This window comes from Gorilla gorilla, chromosome 17 (genome assembly GCF_029281585.2).
Source record: "Gorilla gorilla gorilla isolate KB3781 chromosome 17, NHGRI_mGorGor1-v2.1_pri, whole genome shotgun sequence".
NCBI lineage: Eukaryota > Metazoa > Chordata > Mammalia > Primates > Hominidae > Gorilla > Gorilla gorilla.
The window spans coordinates 94,433,820-94,461,316 of NC_073241.2; the positions used below are offsets into that span (position 1 = coordinate 94,433,820).

The following is a 27,497-nucleotide window of genomic DNA, read 5'->3' on the forward strand; positions in this document are numbered from 1 at the left end:
TGGCTTATACAACAAACATTTATTTCTCACATCTCTGGAGGCTGGGAAATCCAAGCTCAAGGTGTCAGCAGATTCAGTGTCTGGTGAGGACTCTCTTTCTGGCTTGCAGATGGCTGTCTTTTCACTATGTCCTCATATGGCAGAGAGAGGAGGGGGAGAGAGAGAGAGAGAGAAAGAGAGAGAGAAAGCAAATGAGAGAGAGCAGAGGGAAAAAATTCTCCTGTCTCCTCTTATAAGGGCACTAATTCCACTTCATGAGCGCTCCACCCACATGAACTAATTCCCTCCCAAAGACCACACCTCCCAATACTATCAGACTGGAGGTTAAGATTTGGATATATGCATTTTGGGAGGACACAAACATTCTGTCCATAACATATGTCTATCTGAGTCTTTGAAAAACTGTATAGAAATATCACAGGATATAGATGAATCCGTGAGGATCTGAGATCCAGTGATAAGCAGGAGGTCAGTGTCTTGCCTGTGCAATACTCTAACCTCTCTATGTCCCCAAAGCCAAACACTGACCCAGAACACAATGGTAGTTTAAGAAATAATTGTTGATTGGGTGAATAAATATAGGTCATAAAGTTATTTCTAAATTTACCCTTTAATTTCTTCTTATTCATAATGTATACATAGAATACTTAATTTTAACTGTGAATGAATGTTTAAATTAGAATATAATTATGTGTAATTTTAGTTAACCGAAGAAACCCTATTGAATGACTCACATACTCAAGGATGAGATACTCAAAAATAGGATCTAACTTTAGAGAAATTGTGAACTAGACAGACTTTTTTGGCATGCCTCTCCAGTCTTCAGATAGAAAACACTATTTTTCTGGCTTCAGGAGAATATTTTCCATTTGGCATACCTTTTACTTGTCTTTTGTGACCTTCCTCCAAATTCTGATAAAGTATTTCAAAACATCTTAGTAGTAATTGTGAGCTTATAATAGCTTAAGATATCAACTTCCTACGTAGCATATTGGAAACTTATTTTTAAAAAAGAAAAAATTCCAAGTGATAAAACAATTTGAGTCGAAATGTAAATGTACTATGACTGCAGTAGATCACATAGCCCAACATCACTTCAACAAGTGAGTATGTCTTCCATGTGCTCATTACTACATTGTGAAAATAACCCATTTGAATGGGTAACATTTTACAGATCTAACAGTGTCTTAGAGTTAGTTACTCAGTGGGATTCCGTACATATATTTCATGGTAATTGAACACTGAAAGCTTTAACAATGACAGATAATCACAATCATTCTATCTTCTATGCTGGGCTAAGTGTGAATCTTCACACTTACATAATACTAGGAAATTTTCATAGGTGGGGAGGGGTGTGCAGATAGTTTAATAAAAACATGTAGCTATCTTTTCACTTATTTTCAATGTTTTACATAGAGCAAAGGTTTCAAGTGTCTGTGATCAGAATGTAACCAAACAAACATCAACTTTTGGCTTTGCTTTTTATTCTCAGTTTTAATGTGTCATCTGGCTAATTTGGAAAAGTTTTATTAATTTATTTTTCTTTAGGATGTCTACAAATTTTATAGTCCTAAAAATGAAAAATTCTGGCAACTCAATAAATAATAGATAATGTTTATTGCTTTCTCTGAAGTGTGCCCTACCAAGTGTGGGACATAAATAAAAGATTAGTAAAATGATATCTTCACGATCGCATTAGATCCAGGTTTCAATACATGCATTTAGTTGCACTCTAGGGGAAAAAAAAGATTATATAAGAATATAACGTATAGTATGATAACTCAAAAGTCAAAATATCTTCCCATAAATGGTCAATAATGATGACAGTAATTATAAGTAAGTGTTTCATAAAATGTTGTTTTCCTTCCCATCAAGAATTTCAATCTATTTTATTGGGCAATATATTGATAATAACATTGAGTTATATGTTATGTCTACATTGGCAAGAATTTGAAATGACAGTTATGCTCAAAGGGTAACAAACCCTTGGGAGAATAGAAAGAAACATGACTGCATTTTCAGTATATTTGCATATCCTCTAGTGCTTTTTCTATGTGGAATGACGTTTCCTTTGTTATTTTTCTTCTGAGAAAGATATATGATATAATAGTTCTGAAAAATTCCTTTCCAAGGAATACCTATAGGAATAAATGTTTCCCAGGAGAGTACACTCACAGAGTCTAGTTACTCTTTTTTATTTATATTGGTGTTATGCTATTGTTTATAATCTTTGAATATCAAATCATTGTTATACTGAATTTGAAAATATTTTCTTAACATGCATATTATCCAAATCAGTATCACAGGATTATTTTATAGGGATAAGGAAGATCACAAAATGCTGCTTTAATTTGATTGTTAATGTTTATAATCCTTTTATCAAAATTTTATCATTGTTAATTATGAGGCCTAAAATACAATATTTTTTCAAAAATATTTTCTTGACTAAAAATCAAATAAATAGCAAAATAATGGAAATCATGCATTTTATTTCAAACAAATCTTAAAAGTTATTTGATCCCTGAAGTAAGCTGAAAAACAGAAAACTGTAAAGTGGTAAATTTTGTGTGCTGTGTAGATACATTCCACAGAAATAGTCTTAAAAACAACAACAAAACACACACCTTTATCCACTACCTAATTTGGGCCAAATCTTGTGCCTGTTCATACATTTAAACCATTTAAAAGATGATGTTTCATATATATATTTTTTAAATGACAGAAGAAAAACTTAGTAGATAGCTGAGCTGGATATCTCTTTGACCGTCTGTGTTATGTATTGTGTGTGTGACTTTTCCCATACCCAGCTTATATTTTCATAATTGGTCTCTAATCTAAATACCAAATGATCAACTATGAATGCCAGCTTGACTGGGACAAGAATTACAAGCATATGTACAGTACCTCAGGTTATTACTGTCAGAACACTGCAAAAATATGTTTGCCACTCTTGTATATAATTACACCCTGGATTCATTATAACTGGTAATAATGCAGTCTTTTATTCAAATCAGGATTTCTCTGGATCCAGTGTAAATGTTTCTCTGTTATATTAAGTCATTCACAACATAGATGACACCACTGAAGTTTGTTTAGGAACAATTGCAACAGAACTGGCAAATTCAGTAGCATGGGAGAGTCGAATGCTGGGCTGAGAAAGGAAAATATGTTCAGCAGCTTTACCTGTTAGAGAGAAAACTCACCCAAAGGTTTTCCTATTTTTCTTCCATATACCATGGTTTGTTTGCAGTGGATGTCTAATATGTTGATATTCTTTATCTCCGTGATCATTGGTTTTAACAATGATTGTGGAACAACAATAAACAAAAGATTATACCATCCAGATTTTGACAGAATTGCTTTGGCTGGGGTTGTTCAGGATAGAATGGGATGCTAAAGAGATGGTATTTTTATCTGCAATTTTAATAATTTACTGTGGCCAATTTCAAGGTGACAGAGAATATTAAGTTACAGACTCTGCTGATGATAGACTACCCTATGACTTAATCCATATTTGGATCTATTTCTAGGTTGTGTTTATTTTTTGTTACTTTGGGTTAACTCGCATCTTCTCAGGATTGGCTCACCCTTACTTTTCCTTCTCAGTTCAGATTATATTTCCTCAAGGGGGTGTCCCTGAAGCCCTTTTTAATACGTCCTTCTGCAAATCAGGTGCCCTAAGGTATACTAAATTGTTTGTTCTTTTTATGGCATCGATCATAACTTTTTACTTAAATAATTACTTGTTTAGTTTTAAGACATGGAATCAACCCAAATTGCCATCAGTGATAGATTGGATAAAGAAAATGTGGTACATATACACCATGGAATAGTATGCAGCCATAAAAAAGAATGAGATCATATCCTTTGTAGGGACATGGATGGAGCTGGAAGCCATTATCCTCAGCAAACTAAACTAACACAGGAACAGAAAACCAAACACTTCATGTTCTCACTAATAACTGGGAACTAAACAATGTGAACACATAGACAAAGGGAGGGGAACAACACACACTGGGGCCTGTCCAGTGGGTACAGAGAAGAGCATCAGGAAAAATAGCTAATGCATGCTGGGCTTAATATTTAGGTGTTGGGTTGATAGGTGGAGCAAACCACCATGGCACACGTTTACCTATGCAACTAACCTGTACATCCTGCACATGTATGCTGGAACTTAAAATAATTACTTGTTTAGTTTTTCCATGATATAATGCAAGCTCCTTATATAAGGGTAAGGATACTTTTAGTCTTGATCATAACTACATTCCCAATACCTAGCGTAAGGCTGGTCATAGAGTGTTGCTCAAAAAAGTATTGTCAAATGAATAAATGCTTAAATAAATGGCAAACCTTTGAAGAAAATTGCTTAGTCCTAAACAGCGGGTTTGAATTTATTCTTACTTTGGTGATAGATACTGCATTAATTCTTTTTAAGTTCACTTTTAATAAATCATGTATCACTGGTACCACAAATTTCAACATATTTGTCAATTTCTACAAAACTAAATATTGCTGCATTTGAGATGATCTCATTGTTTTGAACCAAGCAGGGTTATATTTTTTTTTTTAAAAAAAGGTGTCCTGATTTACTTTTTATTCTTGTTGTAGTTCAAGCAAAGTCCCTTGATTTGTTCTTCTTATCAAAAGAAAAACAGAGTTCAAGGGGGAGTTCAGCTAAATTAGCTTCATGATCAATTTCTTTATGGCATTTTATTGCATTCTGAAGTTCTGAAATATTGTAGTTTTTGTTAACCTTCATTGGCAGAAACCAAGGAGATAATCCATTTATTTACATGGATCACCTTGATTACTCTTGAAACTGATTATTAGATAAATTGTGATGATATTAAAGGTTTAAATGAAATATTTTCCTCTTAAACATCAGATAGCCCTTTCTATTTTTATAAGTTATATAACACTAATACCATAGCGATGATTTTAATTGTTCCTAAAAACCTATCTTACCACCAAATGATAAAATGATACAATTGTGAATAATTGGAGTTGAAAAACACTCTGGGCAACTGTTCTGCTTTGAAGATGAGAAAATGAAGGCCTTGCGATATTTCATAAATTGCTCAAAGTCAAAAGTTAGCTGGTGGAAAAACTCAGGGCTAATAGATAAGCATCTTGTTCTTCCCATTAAAATATTATTCTGGTTATAAATGATTACCTTAAGTAAGGCATCTACTATGGGGTATTATTTAATCTATTAAGAAAGAGCAGAATACAAACAAGGCAAAATCTTATAACATGTCTGAAAATGCGCCTTCCTTTTTTGTGTTTAATATCTTTGCACATGACATTTGGATTACCTGCTCATTCATGTGCATCCAAAGGTCTTTTTTTAATCCTGTAAAATCTTGTTCTAATGTAACCATAATAGTGGGAAGTTCCTTGAACAACTATCCTCCATCCAATTAGATACCATTTAGTATGTATTTTGTGTACACTTTCTAATTACTATAATTACAGCAAGTATTATTTACATTTATTACACACAATAGTCTAAACATCTTTAAATATGTTAATTTAAGTAAGTCTGTGAGCTGCTATAGAGCAGAAGCAGTACCAGGTACAACAGTACATCTCCAGATCATCAGTGCTTAGCAAAATAGTCACAGAAAAATAAGGGTATGACATGCAGGAGAGAATGGGAAGGGGTTCTATTCATGTCTCTCTCCTCTCTTAAAAATATTCAGTGGACTTTCTTCTTCACCTGTACTTAAATAAAAACTTAGGCAGGTTCCATATGACCATTGGTCAATCTTTGTAATTAGACATACTAAAACAATTTAACATCACAGAAGACAGTTTAGTTTAGCAACTTTAATGGCCAATTATAACAGATATTTTAAAGCCATTTTCAATTTGAGGTGTTAACCATCCTTCAAATTGTACCTACCTCTAAAAATGCTTTGACAAAAATGAGGTGTAGTCAGCACATTCTCTTCTTTCTCTGGGCCTCTACTTTTCTACCTGTATCTCACTAGCCAAAATTTCCAGGGCTTAGAACAAGTTCAAGGAAGAAGAGAAAGGTCTTCTCTTTACAAGAACTGCCATGAAAAGTTATCATCAATTAACTTAGTGGATATTTAAAGTGGAAGCTTTCTCTTTGGGGCATGTTAATGTGTGGTTTGCAGTTCATTCCGTTGCTGGGAATCTCTCCTCTGTCCTTTCCAAGAGGCAAAGCCAACCCTTTTCTGGTTGGGGTTGGTTGCCAAGACCAGCTCAGTCGGGGAGACCCTAACCCAGCGGCTCTAGAGGAATTAAAGACACACACACAGAAATATAGAGGTGTGAAGTGGGAAATCAGGGGTCTCACAGCCTTCAGAGCTGAGAGCCCCGAACAGAGATTGACCCACGTATTTATTAACAGCAAGCCAGTCATTAGCATTGTTTCTATAGATATTAAATTAACTAAAAGTATCCCTTATGGGAAACCAAGGGATGAACTGAATTAAAGGGATAGATTGGGTTAGTTAACTGCAGCAGGAGCGTGTCTTTAAGACACAGATCGTTCATGCTATTGTTTGCGGCTTAAGAATGCCTTTAAGCGGTTTTCCACCCTGGGTGGGCCAGGTGTTCCTTGCCTTCATTCCAGTAAACCCACAACCTTCCAGCATGGGATTTATGGCCATCATGAACACGTCATAGTGCTGCAGAGATTTTGTTTATGGCCAGTTTTGGGGCCAGTTTATGGCCAGATTTTGGGGGGCTTGTACCCAACATTTAGTATAACACATCCCACTAGATTTAGGCAACTTTCGGCCCTCTACCATCATCCATCTCCCTGATAATTACCTCAGCTCTCCGTGCAGTGTTTTTGGACACAGCCTAAGACATACAGACTGGCTTTTCCTTCCACATGGACTGACTTGGCTCCTGTGAAACACAAATGTGTTTCTTATCTCAACAAATTCTGGAAAGAAAGCTATTTTCCAAATTTTTTTTGTTTTTTGTCATAGACCACTTCTCATAGCCTTTTATACCTTGAGTACAGGCTAACTAGCAGTGAATTGTACATCAGTAGGTTATTCAAGTGAACCTCTCCACTGATTTTATTACATTTGCTTTATCTTGACCTGAGGTGGTAGCTCCTTCTCTCCCTCTTCTCCAGTAGATGGAATGGGGATCACCATACTGCTTTCTCCAACAATGTCTCCTCCTTTTGTTATATTAAATTCACCTCCTGGAAGCATTTCTTTGTATATGTGGGAATGAGGAGAGGCACTCTATCTGTCAGTCTTGAGGGTCCAAGAGTCTCCAAAATGATCATCTGTGAATTTTCTCAAAATCTCAATTCCAGACCATTTTATGTCATCTATATAATGCAAGTTACAAATCTACATACCTTTAAGTTATAGTATTGGTTTGCTAACATATTCTGTATTTCTTCCATGAGATTTAATGTCTTTCATATTTTTTCCTTTATTCTTGGGAAATTAACCTAGATTCTATTCAACTGCTTATAACAGTAACACATTGCAGACACAAATGTGAAATATAATACTTGTTCAATGAATAATTTATCATTTATGAATAAAGTGATATTTAGAAATCTGGTAGTTCTGCTCAGCTAAAGAAAGAAGGTGGATATATGTACTTATTTTGGAGGAAAATAATAAGTAATTTAGAAGAAACCCAAATTTATTAAAAAATTGTGGGGCATGTAATGTTGGAGATACATGCACTAAAATAGTGCAACCTTTTGCAAATTATTCATTTGTGCATAAAATATCAGTATTACTTTTTATTTGTGAAATTGAAACTAAATTCTCAAATGATGTATTCCCAAATTGTTTGTCAAATAACAAGCTTATAAAACCGTTTTTGTTGTTGGTTTTTTTTTTCTTTTTTTTTTTTTGAGATGAAGTCTCACTTTGTTGCCCAGGCTGGAGTGCAGTGGCACGATCTCGGCTCACTGCAACCTCCACGTCCTGGGTTCAAGCGATTCTTCTGCCTCAGCTTCCCAAGTAGCTGGGACTACAGGTGCCCGCCACCATGCCTGGCTAATTTTTGTACTTTTAGTAGAGATGGGGTTTCACCATATTGACGAGGCTGGTCTCAAACTCCTGAACTCGTGATCTGCCTGCCTCAGCCTCCCAAAGTGCTGGGATTAAAGGAAGGAGCCACCAGGCCCGGCATAAAACCATTTTAAAGCCCATCATTTAAATGACTATTAGGATATCTCAGAGGTAGTTGATATTGAATATAGCAAGGAAATACTTAATGGAAATGTAACTATCAGGTTATAAATTTTTTGCTGTTATTCAAACTATTTTTTGTGTTTGTTCAAGCTGCCTGCTTTTATAGCATACAAAGAGGTCAAATGTCAGTATTGTTCACAGGTTCTGGAACATTGACTTATTTGCCAATGCAATATTCTTTATTATCAAAGAAGAAAAAGGAGAAGGAGAAGGAGGAAAGGACATTTTACTCTTGCAATGCTTTCACATATTATTCTTTTTGTAGTACCAACCTGAGTAAAATAAAAATATATTGGTCATTACTCATCCTCAAGAATAACTTAAACTCTGATAGAAGAGAAATGCATACATGAGGGGATAGAGGTGATGCATCAATTTGGGAGGCAAATCTCCTGTTTTATACCAGAATAAAATCTCTCCAACTTCCTTTCTCATTTGGGCTAATATGAATAAAAGCACTTTTAGACATCCTAGAAAATTTTGAAATGATGCCATGATTATGAAGAGCCAGTGCGTTGAGGAACACATCAGAGCTAAGTCCGACATGAAGGGGTCAACCTAAAAACACACCAAAAACAATAATAATACAGTGGAGAGTAAGCGATAGAAATGTTTCTTAATTTTATTTAGGATTGGCTAGTGACTTTAATAGTAGAGACAGACTCAGGGAAAGGCAGTAAAGGTACATTTGGGTATCCATTGTCTTGAAGTTTGAAAGACGGAGACACTAACAGCATTAAGGAAAGACAAAAACGTCACTCTTTTTCAAAAGCAATTTGTTCTAAAGATTGTATCATGGAATGGCCCTAAAAATGTACTTACCAAAAATGAAAATGAATCTATGGTCAAATAAGTTTGTGAAACATTATTACATAATGTAAAATGGCGCATATCACATAACTTATCTATCACCAGCCTCATCAGGTGATACAGTAAAGAAACTTAAAAAAAAAAACTTTCCCTAACTTTGTACAAACTCTTTAAAACAAAATATTTTTTTCTTTCTTCTTCAAAAATATGAATGAATGATTATTAATACTCCATCTTAGTTGAGGTTCCCTAAGAAGACTCTGAAGGATACAAATGCATGCATTCTATTTAAGAGTTGATCCTACATTAGTAGGGGAGGGAAGGAAGTAACACAGGGAAAGAAAGATATTTCAGAAAGCTGCATTGTCAAGCAAATTACCGCTGCGGACAATGGTAGCTCAATTTTACTGGTGGACTTGGACAGAGAGTGCTGAACATGTCTCAAAGTTATTTCAGTTATTTCATGCCAGGGAAAGAAAACTAGGGGACTTTATTTGCATACTAATATCTCTTCTCTCCTTTCGGGAGGATTAACAGATCAACACGTCTGGAGGAGGATGGAGTGTGTTCCTGTGATGAGACAAATGCCATAGCTGTCTCCAATAAGCAGAATTCAGCACATGGAGCATCTGAGTGTAGCATCTACATTATCATTTGCTCCACCCATCCTCTGTTCCATGGAACCTAATATAGGAAAGATCCTCTGAGTTAATTTGATACGATCAACCAATGCCTTTGATAGTAGGGAAAACTAATATAGGATTTTTATTTTATCTTGGAAACAAAGTGTGTGCTTTTACATGTTTCTTGTACATTTTTCTCAAAACATCATTTTTCTATTACAATAAGAAAATTATTTGAACAATGTCAATCTAAAACTTAGACATGTGATCATTGTGTTTTCTAGTCATCATTTCATTCATGTATTCATTTCTTAAATATGTATAGCTTAACAATTTCTTAATTTTGTCGATGACACGGGGAAAATGGAAGAACTTAAAGACAGCTTAATAGGAGGGCTTATGACATTTGCAAGTGTCAAATCATGAACTAGAATCTTGAAAATAAACAACTAGATTATTTTTGATCGTCAAATTTTTGTTTACCATTTGTAAAAATAATCACTGTATTAATTCTGAAATTTGGGCAGATGTCATGTTAAGCCCATTTTAAATATTACCTACTTGAGAAAGTTCTCCCTATCTATGGACTCAGATAGGCTTAATATCTCACCCCTTTGCACGAATACATTGCCTTCTCCATACTTCAAGCACATTATTATAGGTTTTAGTAATTTATCTATTTAAATTCTATCTCCCCTGTATAACTCTGAGCTCTTAGAGAGCTGCCATTTTATCTTATTTGGCTGTATAGTTCCAATATCTATCACAGAGTATTGTATATATTTTTCTTTAACAATCCCACAATTTAATGACAACTAGAAATAATAGGTATACAAGGGTGTATAAGTAGACAATATAGTGCCTCCAGATCAAGGAAAGGTAAACAGTATCCACAGAAATTAAAATAACTATAATGGCCAGTTGCCTGTTTTATTTTAGTGCCCAATCATGTGAGCAGTTATTAGAAATACGATTGTGTAATTTTAGAACAGTGGTAGTATCAATCCTTTAGCTTTTAAAAACCAAATGATAAAAAAGCAGTTCCAAAAATGGAAATCATCTTTCAAAAATGTTATAAGCCACAGTTTTACAATAAGGAGCTGTTTGGTTCCTTAGGTAAACGTAAGACAAAAAAAAAATAGACTTGCATTCTTACAGTTGGATCTAGTTAATAGAACATATCACTAGATAAAATGCTTTTGACAGTCACTGCAACGTTCTGTTTATAAATCATACTTTTCCTTAATTTTGTAATTTCCTATTTTATTCTCCATAAGCAAATAAATATGTGACTTTGCAGCATCAAATATTTTCTCTTTTGAATGTTCTTTGCTATCAAAGTTCATTATGTAGCTGACCAAAAATATTTTGTCACCTGAGCATTCTCTTCCCACTTGAATAATTTCTAGCGGGAAAATATTGCCATGATTTCAGCAGTTAGTCTGTATAGAAACTGAAAATCTTAATATAATGCATCTGGTCAGAAAAATTATCTAAGAAAATGAGGAAAAATAATAATAGGTTAAAAATAAACCTCAGGCCTTGACTAGATGTCATTTGAAAGACTGAAGAGATCCACATAATTGGTCAAATAATAGATAAACTTTGAAACTTTTAAAAATATTATATATATTTTGAATATAACTTACTTGAATAAAGCTAATATGTTTGTATGGAAACAGTAGGAATCCATATTAAAAATATTTTGAGAGCTTTTAAGTTTATTCTAAAATTGAGGACTGTTGCTTGTAATTGAGGAATACAATTATTTAAAAGTCTTCCACTTGGCTATTTTTTAATGTATTTGAAGTAAATGAACACTTATCCAAGCATTCCACCTTAAAGCTTCCTCTGAATGTCACAGACACAGATGGATCCCCATTTTTGTCATCATTTTTTGGAGCTTTTGGACTGACTTTTTAAAGACCCCCTAGTTAGATTGTATTATAATTGTTTTTGCCTATATATTTTACACATTTATTAAGACCAGCTAGTGAAAAGCAATGGTACATTTTAATCTTTTTTAACCCCTAAATCTTTCATTAGTTATCTAACTAATTAATCTATCTTCTGGTAGCATTCCTAATGCCAGTTCCATCAACGAGCATTATAGAGAAAACAGATATATCCTTTTTAAATAACTTTCCTTCCAAATTTTGAAAGCCCCTGTCATATTTGCCCTAAAACTTTTGTTTTATAGAAAAAAAGTCTATTTTTAATCTAAATAAGTTTGTAATTCCCCAGTATTACATTTATTCTTTACTTTCACAGTGAAACAGTGAAGTAATAGGGCTAATATCACTTGTGAAATATCAAGAAATACATGCATATCCTAAGCATGGTCTAGCTAACAGAAAAAGAGTAATATTTTCTCTTCTTATTGTTGTATACATTCTAGTTGTAATTACAGCCTAAGTTTATATAAAGTCTTTGATGGCCATTTCAGATTTAACTCATAGTAATCTTACTTTCATTTTAGGGAAGTTTTGGACAAACATTTTCTCACATGTGCTCAGTTGACAGTATGTCTTCATGTACCCTTAAACCTCACACATTTCTCCTATCCAAAATGCATTTCTTTCTTGTTTTATAGTTAGATATTAAAACCTAATATTATGAACTAACATTAATCACCATTTAATTCATATTGTGTTTTGAATCAATGTTCTAGCACATACACACAAATAATGTGATATGATTACACACATCCTACACATACATATTAATCTTGTCACATAAAATACTTGCTGTTAGTATCAAATAATAATAGTCACAAAAATTACATGCATCTTTTCTATTTTTCATTCCAATCATTCATTTAGTTGGTAAATCAGTTTATTAACATATATTGGGGCAAATATTATTAAAATATAGAAACATTTCTAAAAATGACATAGAAATGCATTTGCCACATATTTCTAAAAAAGACAATTCCTAGTTCACATAAATTTATTAGTTCACTTCAAATATTTTTAAGAGCATTAAGAAATATACTGAATCACTAATCCACTTACTTATTACAATATGTGCTTGATGTTTCTTTGTGTTGCCTAAATCTACATTATTAGGAATGGTAACAAATACTTTGCCTAAGCTTGAACATTCCATATATGGTAATATGATTATCTGTTGATCATAAGGTCTGCTAATAACTCCACTTGAACTTGTAGTGAGCATGAATTTCTTTTCTAAGTCATTCAGGAGCCATCTAGCTGTTAACATTATTCTAGAATCTACTCTCTTGCAGGTGTCATGTTTATTGCTAGTGTGCTGAAATGACTTCTTTGCCCTTTTTTAACTTCTATAACCTGTAAGTTTGTGTTTGTTACCTATACACTCCCTAGATGCTCTGAAAAGAAAGGCACATTTTGGTGGCCACAGAGTTCTTAAATTTTTGGAATATATAATAGTCATATGTGTGTATGTAGACTGGCCTTGATCCCTTTGGTGTTTCAAAAGAGCCTAACTAGGCTCTTTGGTGTCTCAAGTAAAGCATCTAGATACCATGTATTACTTACATTTTATTTACTATACAAAGAAAACATATTGTTTTCACCTTCCCAGCATTTACTCATATTCACTGGCTGTTCTGTCACTTGAAAGTGTGGAACCCAGTTTCTTCTACAGAGGTTATTCGAATGGAATGATCTAGAAAATTCATTAAGCACATGTATAGCTATCAGAAGACATATGCCTGAGACTGCTTATTTCCACCTTGCTTATACACTGCAATTTGGTTAATTTATATCAGGAGGCCAACAGTGCTCAGTTTGATTGTTCATAGTTATAATTAACTGGTAATATAGATAAGCATATTTTATTTCTCATTTTGTTTTCCAAATATCAAATGACTTTAATATCACCATTCTAAATGTTTTAATTAGTAGAAATGATAGTCTTATCTTCCGTGTTATATAAGTTTTCAGAAAAAAAATAAACAGATTAAATGTCAGATCTAAAAGGAATCTGAATGATCACATAGTCCAGTCATTTCTGAGAGAAAATTTTGAGAGAATAAGGCACTGCCTAACGTCAAACATCTAGGACTCAGCAACTGTCAAGTCAATGTTTTGATATAACTAACAACTCCCAAAGTTGGGCACAGATTGCATCCTATGGTCTCAGGTTGGAATGAAAATTGAAAGTTACTGAACACTCAGCTCTTTTACAGTAGATAAACAGTGAACAGTGAGAATTTGACAAGTGTGCTCCTCTTTTAGATATGCAAATTCCTTTACTTAAATCCAAAATTCTATAGCTATCCCATGGCTAAAAATTGCTTTACTTAAAATACTACCATGTGTTCTATTATATTATTTGTTTTCTAATATATTTCGCTAGGTCATATTTTCTGACATAGTTAGAAAAAGCTAGAATAAATGAAGATATCGGCTACAAGCTAGTATTTACATTTCTCTAACCCTTCCCTAAACACTAAGTCTTCCCTAAACTCTAAGCTTTATATTTAATGTACCTATGGTCACTTCCATCTCTATGTCCTACAATCGCGTCAAATTCAACATATCCAAAATGAGAGTGACTACCTCCCCAGCAAATTGGTTGCTTTCCCAGAATGTTGGGGTGATCAGGCCCAACACCTTTATTAACAGGCAAGAGTGTACTACCATCAATCCTATTACTGCTTAAGGCAGAAAGGTTTTCATTATCATTATACACTTTACAAAATGTCACTTACTCTTGATTTTACTTCATTTTATCTCTGTTCCTTACATATTCTCCCTGCCACTTCCTTTGTTCTGATTCTCAAATTTTTCACTGAGACTATTGGAAAAATTCCTAATTGTCACCTTGTCTCTGTCCTGGAATGCTTCAATTCATTCTTCACAACTTAATACAAATGTTTTGTCTAAAACACAAGTCATATTACGGAGTTCTACTCCCTGAAAATTTTATGAATTTTCAGAGATTTTATTCAAAAGGCAACATCTTCATAAGTGAATAAGCCTTTGATCTTAGCTACCTGTATAGTCGCTTCAACTTCCCTCCACATCCTAAATCTCCATCACATATTCTAGGCAAAAATAAACAAAGAAACAAACAACACTGTAATATATGAGATCCCCAAAAAGTTTCCTCTCAAAAGCCTATTTCCCCCTGAGTATTTTTTCTTTCTGTTGTAAACTTAAACTCTTCACTCAAAGTTAACCAATAGTTTTTCGCCATTTCCTTTTTTTGGCCCTCATGCAATTTATTTCCTGTATCTTTTTTTATGAGGGTAGGGAAGGATTAACATTTTGCTGTAATGTTTTCTCTTTTTTCCCCCTTGGTGGATAATTAAAAGTTGCCTGTAGCCATGGCAGCTTATGTTCAAAATCACTTTCACTGAAAAAAAAATTGTCATACAGGCCCTGTTACTAATTTAGAGACCTCCAAGCAATACTTCCACATGACCATAACTTGATTTCTAGGGTCAGTATATGACATTATCCACTAAGGATTAGTGCTGGAATAAGATCTGAGCACGGTATCAGAAAAAAGAATACAATACTTCTCTCTACATCTGACATCAATCTCAAGTTTTTAGCCATTTGTGATTTTCAGATGCTCTAGGGCACGTTTTTAAGAGAGGAACCCTTATAATAAATGATAATCACCAATTCTTAATGGTTATTGCACTTGACTTGCTATTTATCTTCCCAGTTATTTCCACTGTTTGCATTATTTCTCTGCTATACATAAAACAAAACAGAACAAAACAAGCCCATGCATGATTCTAGCTGAAAAGAAAAACATTACATACACAGACACCCAGACCTAGCCCCTGTTGACTTTTTTTTTTAATGTAATGAAGACTATATTCTAAAGGAAACATCACTAGGTACATCCAAACATGGACAAAGTAGGCTGAGCCTATGGGAGTTGGCACTGAACAAAAATTTCACATTTCCAAATACAAATGCATTCCTGTGACTACATGTATTTTTAAACGAAAAATAAATTTTGGATTTTTTATTCCTTCATTCCTATAAACAATGATGAGTTAGCAGCCTATAAAAAATGAACTAAGATGTAAAACATATGTACATACAAACACGCATATATAGACAGGAACAAACATAAATATGTATAAATATATTATAAAATAATACTAGTCTAATGAAGATAACATGGAAATGTAGAAATATATGTAGAGTAAAATTACATAAACCTATCATTCCAAAATTGCTGCAAATCTTTGTGTCAAAGGTTTTTTTTTAACTCTTCTTTTTGCTACTGTTTGTGTTGATCTTTTTCTTTGACTTATAGGCACAATAAATCAATGATACAAAATATATACATGTTTTCATATATTCACGTTCATTTTCATATATTATTAAAGATTATTTAAAATATCATTTAAAGTTTTATTATTCTACGTGATAAAGTATAATTTATTGAGTACAGACTGAATGTTTTTATTTTACATATAATATTTATGATCATTTTATGTATAAATTCATTTAGGTAAATTTCTCCAGATGAGAATTTATATGAAAATGATTATACAGTATTTTATCTAAAATAGATCTTAGCCATAGAATTACTGGTTGAAGGCATCTTACAATTTTCATGATTCTTCAGACATATTAAAATAGTGTATCTCCAAACAGTGTGCCTATATCACACTTGTTTCCTTTTATTTTAGAGTGTCTTTAGGATGACACTCTCAGGTGCTTTAAGAAAAATCCTTATTTTGCTTAGTTTCTTTTTTCATCCTTGCCTATTTAAGTGTAGAACATTGATTGTTTATTATGATGGAATGAGCTTTTTTTCTTTTTTTTGCTTATAGAGGAGAGCATTTTTGAAATGTTGGCAAACTATTTGCATTGTTCATTTTGAAAGCATCTTTACTCATATGCTTTTAACCTATTGCATTTTTAATGTTTTCTGAGTTCTAAACTCTATTCAGAAATAAGGAAGATTTAACTCATATTTTTTTTCCAGTCCAAAGTAGATCTATAGCTGTGTTTAAGTACCTTTCTTTTTGCAAAATGGAGTTGAATGTATTTTTAGCAAATGTTAACATTGTTGCAGTAAGTAATGAAATGAAATTTGTGAAACTGAATTTGTGGAAAAGTTGAAATGGTGAAGTGAATGACAGATGTTACCAAGTGATGAAAATTGAAACATCTACTATTTTATTTTCATTATGGGAAACGTTTGTGCTAGTCTTGGTCCATGCAGTTTCAGTGAAGTGAATCCTCAACATTACATTCTCAGAAGGAAATATAATCTGAGTATGAATAATCTATTTCCTGTATATACTTGGTGAGATTTCACATGCCTGAGTCAGCATAGAGGTAAGCAGGCACAAGATGAAGTTCTAGAAAATTAGTCTTAAAGACATTGGTGGAACTCTTCTACCTAATGATGCCTGCCTGATATGGTTTGACTGTGTCCCCATGCAAATCTCATCTTGAATTTTTGTTTCCATAATCCCCAAGTGTCATAGGAGGTACCCAGTGGGAAGTGATTGGATCATGCTTTTCTTGCAATAGTGAATTATCATGAGATCTGATGGTTTTATAAACATTTGACATTTTCCCTGCTGACATTCATTTTCCCGCTCCTCTGTGAAGAGGTGCATTCCATCATGATTGTGAGTTTCCTAAGGCCATCCTAGCCATGCAGAACTGTTAATCAATTAAACCTATTTTCTTTATAAATTACCCAGTCTTGGTTGTTTCTTCATAGCAGCATGAGAACAGACTAATACAGTACATTGATATTGGGATTAGGGCACTGCTGTAAGGATATCTAAAAACGTGAAAGCAACTTTGGAACTCAGTAACAGGCAGACATTGAAAAATTTGGAGAGCTCAGAAGAAGACAGAAAAATGTCAGAAAGTTTGAAACTTCCTAGAGACTAGTTGAATGGCATTGAGCAAAATGCTGAAAGTGATATGGACAATAAAGTCCAGGCTGAGATGGTCTCAGATGGAGATGAGGAACTTGTTGGGAACTGGACCAAAGGTCATTCTTGCTATGTTTTAGTAAAGAGACTGGTGGCATTTTACCCCTGCCCTAGAGATCTGTAGAACTTTCAACTTGAGAGAAATGATTTACAGTATCTGGCAGAAGAAATTTCTAAGTGGCAAAGGGTTCAGGAGGAAGTAGAACATAATAGTTTGGAAAATGTCTGATGATGTGACAGAAATGCCTGATGATGTGACAGAAAAAAAAAAAAATTCTTGGAGAAAATCAAGCTTGCTGCAGAAATTTGCATAAGTAATAAGGAGATGATTGTCAATCACCAAGACAATGGGGAAAATATCTCAAAGGCATGTCAGAAACCTTCATGGCAGTGCCTTCCATTACAGGTCTGGAGGCTTAGGAGGAAGAAATGGTTTTGTGGTCTGGGTCCAGGGGGCCCTGCTTCTCTGCACAGCCTCAGGACATGGTGTCCTGTGTTCCAACTTCTTCAATTCCAGCCATGGTTAAACAGAGCCAAGGCATGGCTCAGGCCATTGTTTCAGAGGGTGGAAGCCCCAATCCTTGGTGACTTCCATGTCAGGTTGAGCATGTGGGTTCACAAAAGTCAAGAATCGAGGTTTGGGAACCTCTGCCTAGATTTTCAGAAGATGTATGGAAACACCTGGATGTCTAGGCAGAAGTTTGCTGCAGGGGTGGAGCCCTCATGGAGAACTTCTGCTAGCACAGTGCAGAAGGGAAATTTGGGGTGGGAGCCCCCACACAGAGTCCCCATTGGGGCACACAGTACTATGAGAAGAGGGCCACTGTCCTCCAGACCACAGAATTTTAAATCCACAGACAGCTTGCACTGTCTGCCTGGAAAAGCCATAGACACTCAACACCAACCTAGGAAAGCAGCAAGGAGAGGGGCTGTACCCTGCAAAGCCACAGGGGTGGAGATGCCCAAGGCCCACTTCTTGTATCAGCTTAACCTGAATGAGAGTCATGGAGTCAAAGGAGATTATTTCGGAGCTTTATGATTTGACTGCCTCACTGGATTTCAGACTTGCATGGGGACTGTAGCCCCTTCATTTTGGCCAATTTGTCCCATTTGGGATGGGTGTATTTACCCAATGCCTGTACCCCCATTGTATCTAGGAAGTAACTAACTTGCTTTTGATTTTACAGGCTCATAGGCAGAAGGGACATTTCACATCTCAAATGAGACTTTGGACTTGGACTTCTGTGTTAGTGCTGGAATAAGCTAAGACTTTGAGGGACTGTTGGAAAGGCATGATTGTGTTTCAAAAAGTGAGTACATGAGATTTAGGAGTGGCCAGGGGCAGAATGATAGGGTTGACTGTGTCCCCACCAAGTATAATCCTGAATTGTAGTTCCAATAATCCCCAGGTCCCAGGAGGGACTTGGTGGGAAATGACTGGACTGTAAGAGTGGTTTACCCCGTGTTGTTCTCAGGATAGTGAGTGATATCTCATGAGATCTGATTGTTTTCTAGGCTTCTGGCATTTCCACTGCTGGCACTCATTGTCTCTCCTGCTGCCCTGTGAAGGGGTGCCTTCTGCTATGATTATAAGTTTCCTGAGGCCTTCCCAGCCATGTGGAACTATGAGTCAATTAAACCTCTTTTCTTTATAAATTACTCAGTCTTAAATATATCTTCATAGCAGTGTGAGAATGGAGTAATACAATGCATCAAGCTAAACTATATTCACTTGCAAGAAGTTCATCTAGTTTAATATTTATATTATATTTTTAGATTTAATGATCAATTTAAATATTTTCCACATTTTATAAACTGATTTTAAAATATTTATTCATAATTTTATTTATCCGAATTTTGTTACATTTAGTTTTTCATCCTTTCTCTTATTTCTCAAATTGAATGCTGAAGTCTTTCTTTATGTTTTGTTTTAAAATAATTCATTCAATTAACACTAAAAATTTATATTTTATTTTGAGACATCACATAAGCTTAACTTATAAACCATTTATTATCAACTACTTGTTATTCAGTAGGTGAATATTTTCATAAATTCCAAAGAGCCCAGTGACAAAAGAAAATTGCAAGCAGTCATGGCTATAAATAGTGAAGGAGGGGGACTAACAAAGCCCAGTCTTATTTTCTTCCACAAATTTACATGTATAAATTACTCATTGTTGTGATTTTATAAATATTATATGTTCCATATTGCATATCCTTTTTAATTATGAAAAGAATTTTAATTGCTAAATTGTTTGTTTTATTGTGTAAAGTTTTCTTATTTTATATGTGTTGCATAGAATGTTTTTGTATTCTAATTTTGCATCATTGTTTAATTTTTTTAAATTTGGAATTTATTGAAGTTTCTCTTTTGGTCTTTAATATTTATGTCTCAAAGGCAGTGAAAGATCGGCTATGTTTTCTGTTAATTCATCACTAAACCCATTTAATGTGAACTCATGTTGTGGGGAAACCAGTCTGCTATCTAATGCCTGGTAACAACATTGACTCTTTCATGTGGGTTGGTGCTCAAGATAGGTAGCAGTGGTTATCAAGCTGGATATTAAACTAGTCAGCTTTAGTGAAGTCATATCTAAGTTGCTAAACTCATATATACAATCCATCACTGCCTTCATGGCTGTTTTTATATAAGCCCACTGAAAAAGTGCTGAGCTGACTGGGAAAGAACATTGAATGGAAAGGTCACCCTTTCCAATTAATCCTTAAAATGAGTCTCTTCCAATAGAAAAAAAAAATATTCTGACACTCTGAACACACCCCAAGGGGTCCATCTATAGATAACTTCTCCAAACCTTTTTTTTCCCTCATCAAGTTTAAAAATATTTGCACTTGATTTTGTAGGCAGACAGATCAAACCATATTTAGTTTATGATGAGCAGTTCAGGTCACAAGGTAAACAAATAAGTGGTCAACATGCATTTAGTCCCTACCACGGCCCCGTAGCATGAAAAGAGCTATTAGTTAAAAGGACAATTTTACTTTTACTTTTACTTTCACTTTCCCTTAAAATCCCAAGGGCTGTGACAGATTCTCCTCTGGATGTCTGCCGCTCGTTCTGTACGTCTTGGTCTGCCACAGTTGATATGAATGAACTTTATTTGTTGGCTCACAGAAGCCAAGCATCAAAGTTGCTTGTACAACAGTCAGACTAAGATGAAGAGCCTCTTCTTTCTCTGTCAAGATTGGTTTCTCTCAAACCAAGCCTCTGAGATGAGAGAATGTTAATGAGAATTCTCACAGGATGATCACCTGGCACTAAAGGAAGCAGCATTGCATAAAAAGAGAAATTGCCAAAGGACCTCAGCAAACATTGTGAAGAGCTCTGGAATTGAAATAATTCTTCATATTGTCATAAATCAAAGCAAAGGAACTGGGCCATCATTACTCTGCATCACCGGTCATTGGCTGTGGGTTGTATAAGGAAAGAAGTGTGATATTCAGAATGACAGCACTTTTCAGAGGAACAAATTCTTAAAGAGAAATTTAGCCAAAAGCTCTCAGCCAACAACATTAACAGAAAATAGAGGAATGAATGTGTCAGTCCTGAAGGTGGAAAAGGTTCTGACTGGCACAACATAGCATCCACCATAGTCTAAACTATTCTTCTCAATTCAGGAACAGGCTCTTCTGTGATTCTGGTGAGCATTTTTCCTGGTGAATCTTTAAAGGGAAAGGTTAATGGGATGTTGTATCTTTCTCTCCAGATGAAACTAATATTCATTATCACCATCTTCAGATGCTCATTCTAGATTCTACCTACCCTTGGCTAGTGTCCCTGGGAATAAAATTTACTTAAACTTAGACCCTCATCTTTAAGGCATCTGATACACCAGTCAAGTCACCATGCCCTTATCAAGCTGGAGCTAGTGGTCCTGTCCATTTAAAATAAACCAAATGAGATATTACAAAGAAATATCAAATTATATCACCAACGTACAAAATATTCTTCCCTGTTCATTGCATAACAACAGAACTTCCCCCTTCTAATTATCAAGATCAAGTAGCATTGCGAGATGTTGACTTATTTGTCCAATCATCTCTTACCACAAGGATATTGAAGTGAGTAGGTGGTAGGTGTAGTTATTGAGAATTGTTCTATGTCCCCTAGTGAAAGTATTTTCCCTCTGCAGCCAGAATCTTTAAATTTGCAGAGTCCAAAGTTGTAACAATAAAAAGCAAAATTTCTTAATTGTGTCCCAAGACACATGTATTTATTAATTATTATGGGTACAAAATTCTATAATGGTCATTGGTTTAGAATGAACGTTGTAACAACTATTGCAGACTGAACTCCAAGTGAGGACTTCAATTTTGTATTAGAACATGTTTCATTACTAGGCTAGCAGCTACTGGATGGTGAGCATGTGACAACCCCATTGGATCTCCTTGTCACCTGCCTAATGTTACATCTCTTTTGCTATAAAAACAAAACAAAACAAAAAAACCTTAATCAGGTGCAATATTATGTATGATAATGTGTTGCTTGATCAAATATGTTTAGCAATCCTCAGATAATAATGCTTCATGAGGCATATTTTGCAACTAACAAAAGCATATTTGTACTCCAAAATGAATCAATTTCAGTAAAATTATACAATAAAGATGAAATTACTACTACTTCTGCGTCACAAAATATGGAAACAGCCCAGGTTTTAGGACTCCTAAGGGAGGATGCTGTAGGCATAATCCAAAAAGACCTACCAGACATTATACTTGCATCTTACTGGGGGAAGGTGTAAGTGATTGCAATTGTATTTGCAATTTGCAAAAGTCTTGCAATTGAAGTATCTCAGTATTTTTCTAAAAATGTATTTTGTGACAATGTCCTGAATTTTCACAGGGTTTATCTTTCACTGTGTGGAGACCCTTTGTCTCACAAAATTTCCTCATATACCTGCCAACTTGCTCAACAAATTTGATTAACGTGGTGTCATCAATATGGTGGATCAAAGTGATATTCCACAAAGTACATTGTCTAGGTCCCTGTGACTATAACAAGGGGCAGAAGAATGAACAAACTTTTGAAAAGATACCAAAAATATGTTCTATGTCTATTTCTATTGAAGGCAATGTTTTTGGATTCTCCATTCCGACAGAGATGGGAAAGAATGCATTTGCCATATCAGTCGCTACATATAATGAACCAAGGCTGTGTTCACGATTCTAGCTATAGTGTCTTCAAAACAGTTATGCTCACCCTCTTATCAGCAGAAAAACAAATAAAATATCTTGCAGATTAGTGCTAGTCCTACAACGAAAGGATAAAGGGCCAGTGGTTCTCATTATGTATCATTTTAATTTACCACTGTGACCCTACAAAAGCCAAATGGATCCTGAAAGATGGCTGTGTATTACTTCAAACTCATCTAAGTATTAGATCCTAATTTATGGACTTCCACTTACCTTTCTCTATTACAATAGCTCTTACCCCACAGGTAAAGAAACTAATTAATTTGGGGATTCTATCAATGACCAAGTATCCCATTTCAACTATAATTTCAGGAACTGGAAGAATAAATAGCGGTGGTTCCATGGGTCCAGTGGACTCACTGTGAGCTACATCGCAGCCAGGATTTCATTTGTTTCCTATATTTCTATATATGTCCCCACTCAAATATGGAGTCACGATGAAGTTTGGAACACTGGAGATTAATGTAAACTTGAACAATACGTCCAACAATTCTCAAAATAATTGGGCTTTACACTTTCTTGACTGTATAGTTCTCAAATAAATAGCAATTATTCCTTTGGAAGAAATGAGAACTATTTTTTTATAAACACTTGGCAAAATATGATAAGAGTGTTTCTTCCTGAAGATCTGACCTCTCCATCTATATACAGATTCCAACATAAAGCTGATTCAGTTATGGAAACTTGGCAAGAGATTGTGACACTATTTTTATAGTCATTTAAAAACAGCTTTATTGATATATAAATTACATACCATAAAATTCACTCTTTTAAAATGTGCAATTCAGTGATTTTTTGGTACTTTTACAACATTGTGCAACTACTATTTAATTTTAGAGCATTTTTATAACCCCCATAATAAAACCTGTGCCCATTAGCAGCCATTCCCTGTTTCTCCTCTCCCCAGCCCCTGGCAGCTGCTGCTTTGCTTTCTGTCTCTATCAATGTGCCTATCCTGGACATGAAACATACATAGAATCATGAAACATGTGGCCTTTTCTTTCTAGCTTCTTCCATTTACTATAGTTTCTTCAAAGTTCACCTATACTTTAATGCATGTTATTTTTATGGTTAAATAATATTCCACTCTATGGATATATCATATTTTGCTCATTCGTTAATTAGTTGATAGGCATTTGAGCTGTCTACTTTGTTACTAGCAATAAATAACGTGTCTCTAAACATATATAGTATATAGCAAGTTTTTGTGTAAACATATTTTCAATTTTTTCAAGTGTATACATGAGTGGAATTGCTGGATTGCTTGATAACTCTATATTTAACATATTTAGGAATAGCCTGTTTTTCAAAATGACTATGCCATTTTAGCACTTTACCAGCAGTGTATGAATGTTCCAATTTCTCCACATCCTCACCAACATGTACTATTGTCCCTGTCTTTATTTTAGCCATTCTAGTTTGTGTGAAGTTGGCTCTCATTGGGGTTGGATTTTAATTTCATTAATGATGAATCACGCAGAGCATTTTTTCACGTTCTTGTCTCTCTGTATATCGTTTTAAAAATGTGTCTTCATATATTTTGTCCATTTTAAAATTAGATTATTTGTCTTTTTATTATTAAATTGTAAGAATAAATTATATATTCTGGATATAAGTCCCTTATAAGTAATATAAATTGAATTTTTTTTCCATCTGTGGATTGTCTGTTCATACTTTTGTTGGTAAATTTTAAAGCACAAAACTGGTTAAAATTTTCATGAAGTCCAATTAATCAGTTTTCTCTTTTGTCACTTGTGTTATGGTGTGATATCTAGGAAACAATTGCCTAAACCAACATCACAAAGAGTTATTTCTATATTTTCCTCTAAGAGGTTTATTCCTTTTTTCCTTATATTTAAAGTTTTGATCCATTTCTGGTTAACTGTTGCATATAGCATGGGTTGCAAGTTCAACATCATTCTTTTGCATGTAGGTATCCAGTTGACTTGACAATGTTTATTAAAAATATCAATTTTTCCAATTGAATTTATTTAGCCTGTTTATCAAAAACAAATTAACCAAAAACACAACTGTTAAAATTTGTGGACTCTAAATTCTATTCTATTGATGTGTATGTATAAACATGCTGTCTTGATTACCTGGTACTTTTTAGTAAGTCTTAATTTGGAAAGTGTGAGTCCTCCAACTTTGATCTACACTTTCAAAATTGTTTTTAGCAATTCTGGGTCCCTTGCATTTTAATATGAGCTCTAGATCAACCTCAAAAATTTATGTAGAAGTGATATTTCAGGATTTTTATGGGGATTTTGTTGACTCTATAGATCTTTTGGGGGAGTACTGTTATCTTAATAATGTTAAGCCTTTTAATCCATGAACTATTATATCTTTTGATTTACTTAGCTCTTTAATTTCTTTTGATAATATTTTGTGGCTTTCAATGGACAAGTCTTGAACTTCTCTTATTAAATTTATGACTAAATATTTTATTCTTTTGGATGTTGTTGTAAATGGCATTGCTTGATGAATTTCATTTTGAGATTATTGATTACTAGTGTATAAAAATACAATTTTTAGTCTTGAAGGTCTGTCTATATTGATCTTGTTGAATATATTTATTAGTTTTAATAGCATTCTTATATATGTGAATTTCTCAGAATTATCTATATACCTGCATACAAAAGCATGTCATCTTCAAATAGAAGATTTTAATTATTTCTTTCCATTTTTGATGCCTTTTATTTATTTTTATCCCTTAGTGCTGTGGCTAGAATGTCTAATACAATGTTGAACAGAAATGTTGATCTTAGACATCCTTGACTTGTTCTTAATCTTAAGGAGAAAGTACCCATTCTTCCACCAATAAGCATGCTGTTAGCTGTCAAGTTTTAGTAGATGCTCTTTATCAGGTTGAGGAAGTTCTCTTCTATTCCTACTTGATTGAGTACTTTCTTTGATGATGAAAATGTAGTAGATTTGTTAAATGCTTTCTTCATTTGTATTTAGATGATTGTGGTTTTTCTCTTTTATTTTGTTAATATGGTACATTAAGTTTATTTTTATATGTTAAACTAAACTTGCATTCTAAGGATAAAACTTACTTTATCTAGGTACAGACATTTTTTATGTTACTGGATTTTATTTGATAGTATTTTGTTGATTTTCTGTATCTATATTCATATAGAATATTAGTCTTCAGTTTGATTTTCTTGTCATATCATTGTCTAGTTTAAGTAACAAGGTGATGCTGGCTGCATTAAATGAGTTGGAAAGGGTTTCCTTCTCTTCTAATTTTGAAAGAATTTGTGAGAGTTTGTGTTAATTCTTCTTTCAATGTTTAGTAAAATCACCAATGAAACCTCCTTAGACCTGACCTTTTTTTTTTTTTTTGCTTTCATTATGAATTAAATCAATCTACTTGTTATAGGTATACACAAATTTTCTATTCTTCTTGAGTCAGTTCTGGTAATTTATGTCTTTCTAGGGATTTGTACCTTTCATTCGGGTTAGTTTGTTTATATATACTTGTTCATGGTATTTTTATCTAACATTCTTATCACTGTAAGTTTAGTAGTGATAGAACTTCTTTCATAACTTATTTTAGTTATCTCAGTCTTTTACATTTTATTTCTTAGTCTAGTTAAAGCTCTGTCAATTTTGTAGATCTTTGAAAAAAACACAAGATTTTGTTTATTTTCTGTACTGTTTTTCCACACATTTTATTAAATTTCACTCTAATTTTTATCATTTGCTTCCTTCCACTTGTTTTCAGTTTTGTTTTTCTTTTTCACTGTCAAAAATTGAAACATTAGGTAATTGGTTTGGTGTCTTTGTTATTTTTATTTTAAAATATTTAATTGACAAAGTTTGAAAATATTCAAGACATACAATGTAATAGCGTGATATACATATATACCGTGTAATTATTACTACAATCAAATAAATTAACATATCCATCTTCCCTTGTTTTTAATTATGTGACTTAAGTTAGTTATTTGTATGGACACTAGAGGAAGGTAGGGGATTTTACAAAGGCAATCATGTCTTAGAAGTCAGATGTGGGCTGGGGAATCGCACTAACATTTAACAAGAAGCAGAGGTCTACTTCTTTAGCCCAAGGTTTCCAGAAGAATATTTAGATTCAAATTATTTTACTATAGCCAACAGTAACGTCTTGAATCAGTGTTATAGTTGTATAAAATTGTAGTGATTTTGCCCACTGCCTATGTACTTCACTTCTAGTCTCCTCATGGTCAACCAGCAATGTTAGCATCCTTGTGGGACAATGTATTTTGATTAACTCTTAATCCTTCTTATCCCCAATGTCACTATTACTTGCCTCTGCAAATTAAGGGTCTCTACTATTCTCTGTCACTCTAGAATCACATTTTCTTCAATAAAATCATAAATACATTACTAAATTTTTCTTCTGCTACGTTAGTTATCTATTTCCGTATAACAACTTAGTATTTTGTTGATTAAACTTAGCTTAAAATATAGTGGCTTAAAACAAGAAACATGTATTATCTCTTACAGTTTTTGTGAGTTAGGAATTCAGAAGCAGCTTGGCTGAGTAGTTCTAGCTTCGAGACTCTCATGATATTATGCTCAGATTCTCAGTTGAGGCTGTAGTCATCTAAAGACTTGACTGGGACTGGAGGATGGAGTTCCAAGGTGGCTCACTCACATCCTTGTCAGGTTAATGCTTGTTAATGGTAGGAAGCCATAGCTCAACATCAGGTCAGTATCTCCATCAGCTGCCTGAATGTC

At 33.9% G+C, this 27,497-nt stretch overlaps 1 long non-coding RNA gene across 1 annotated transcript; it reads right to left on the bottom strand.

The window, feature by feature from the left end:
* Positions 1-27,497, bottom strand: LOC134757404 (uncharacterized). The gene is made up of 2 exons (XR_010131294.1): positions 27,262-27,497; positions 1-124 (listed from the first exon to the last, which is right to left on the bottom strand). It is a non-coding gene; the product is annotated as an uncharacterized lncRNA (long non-coding RNA).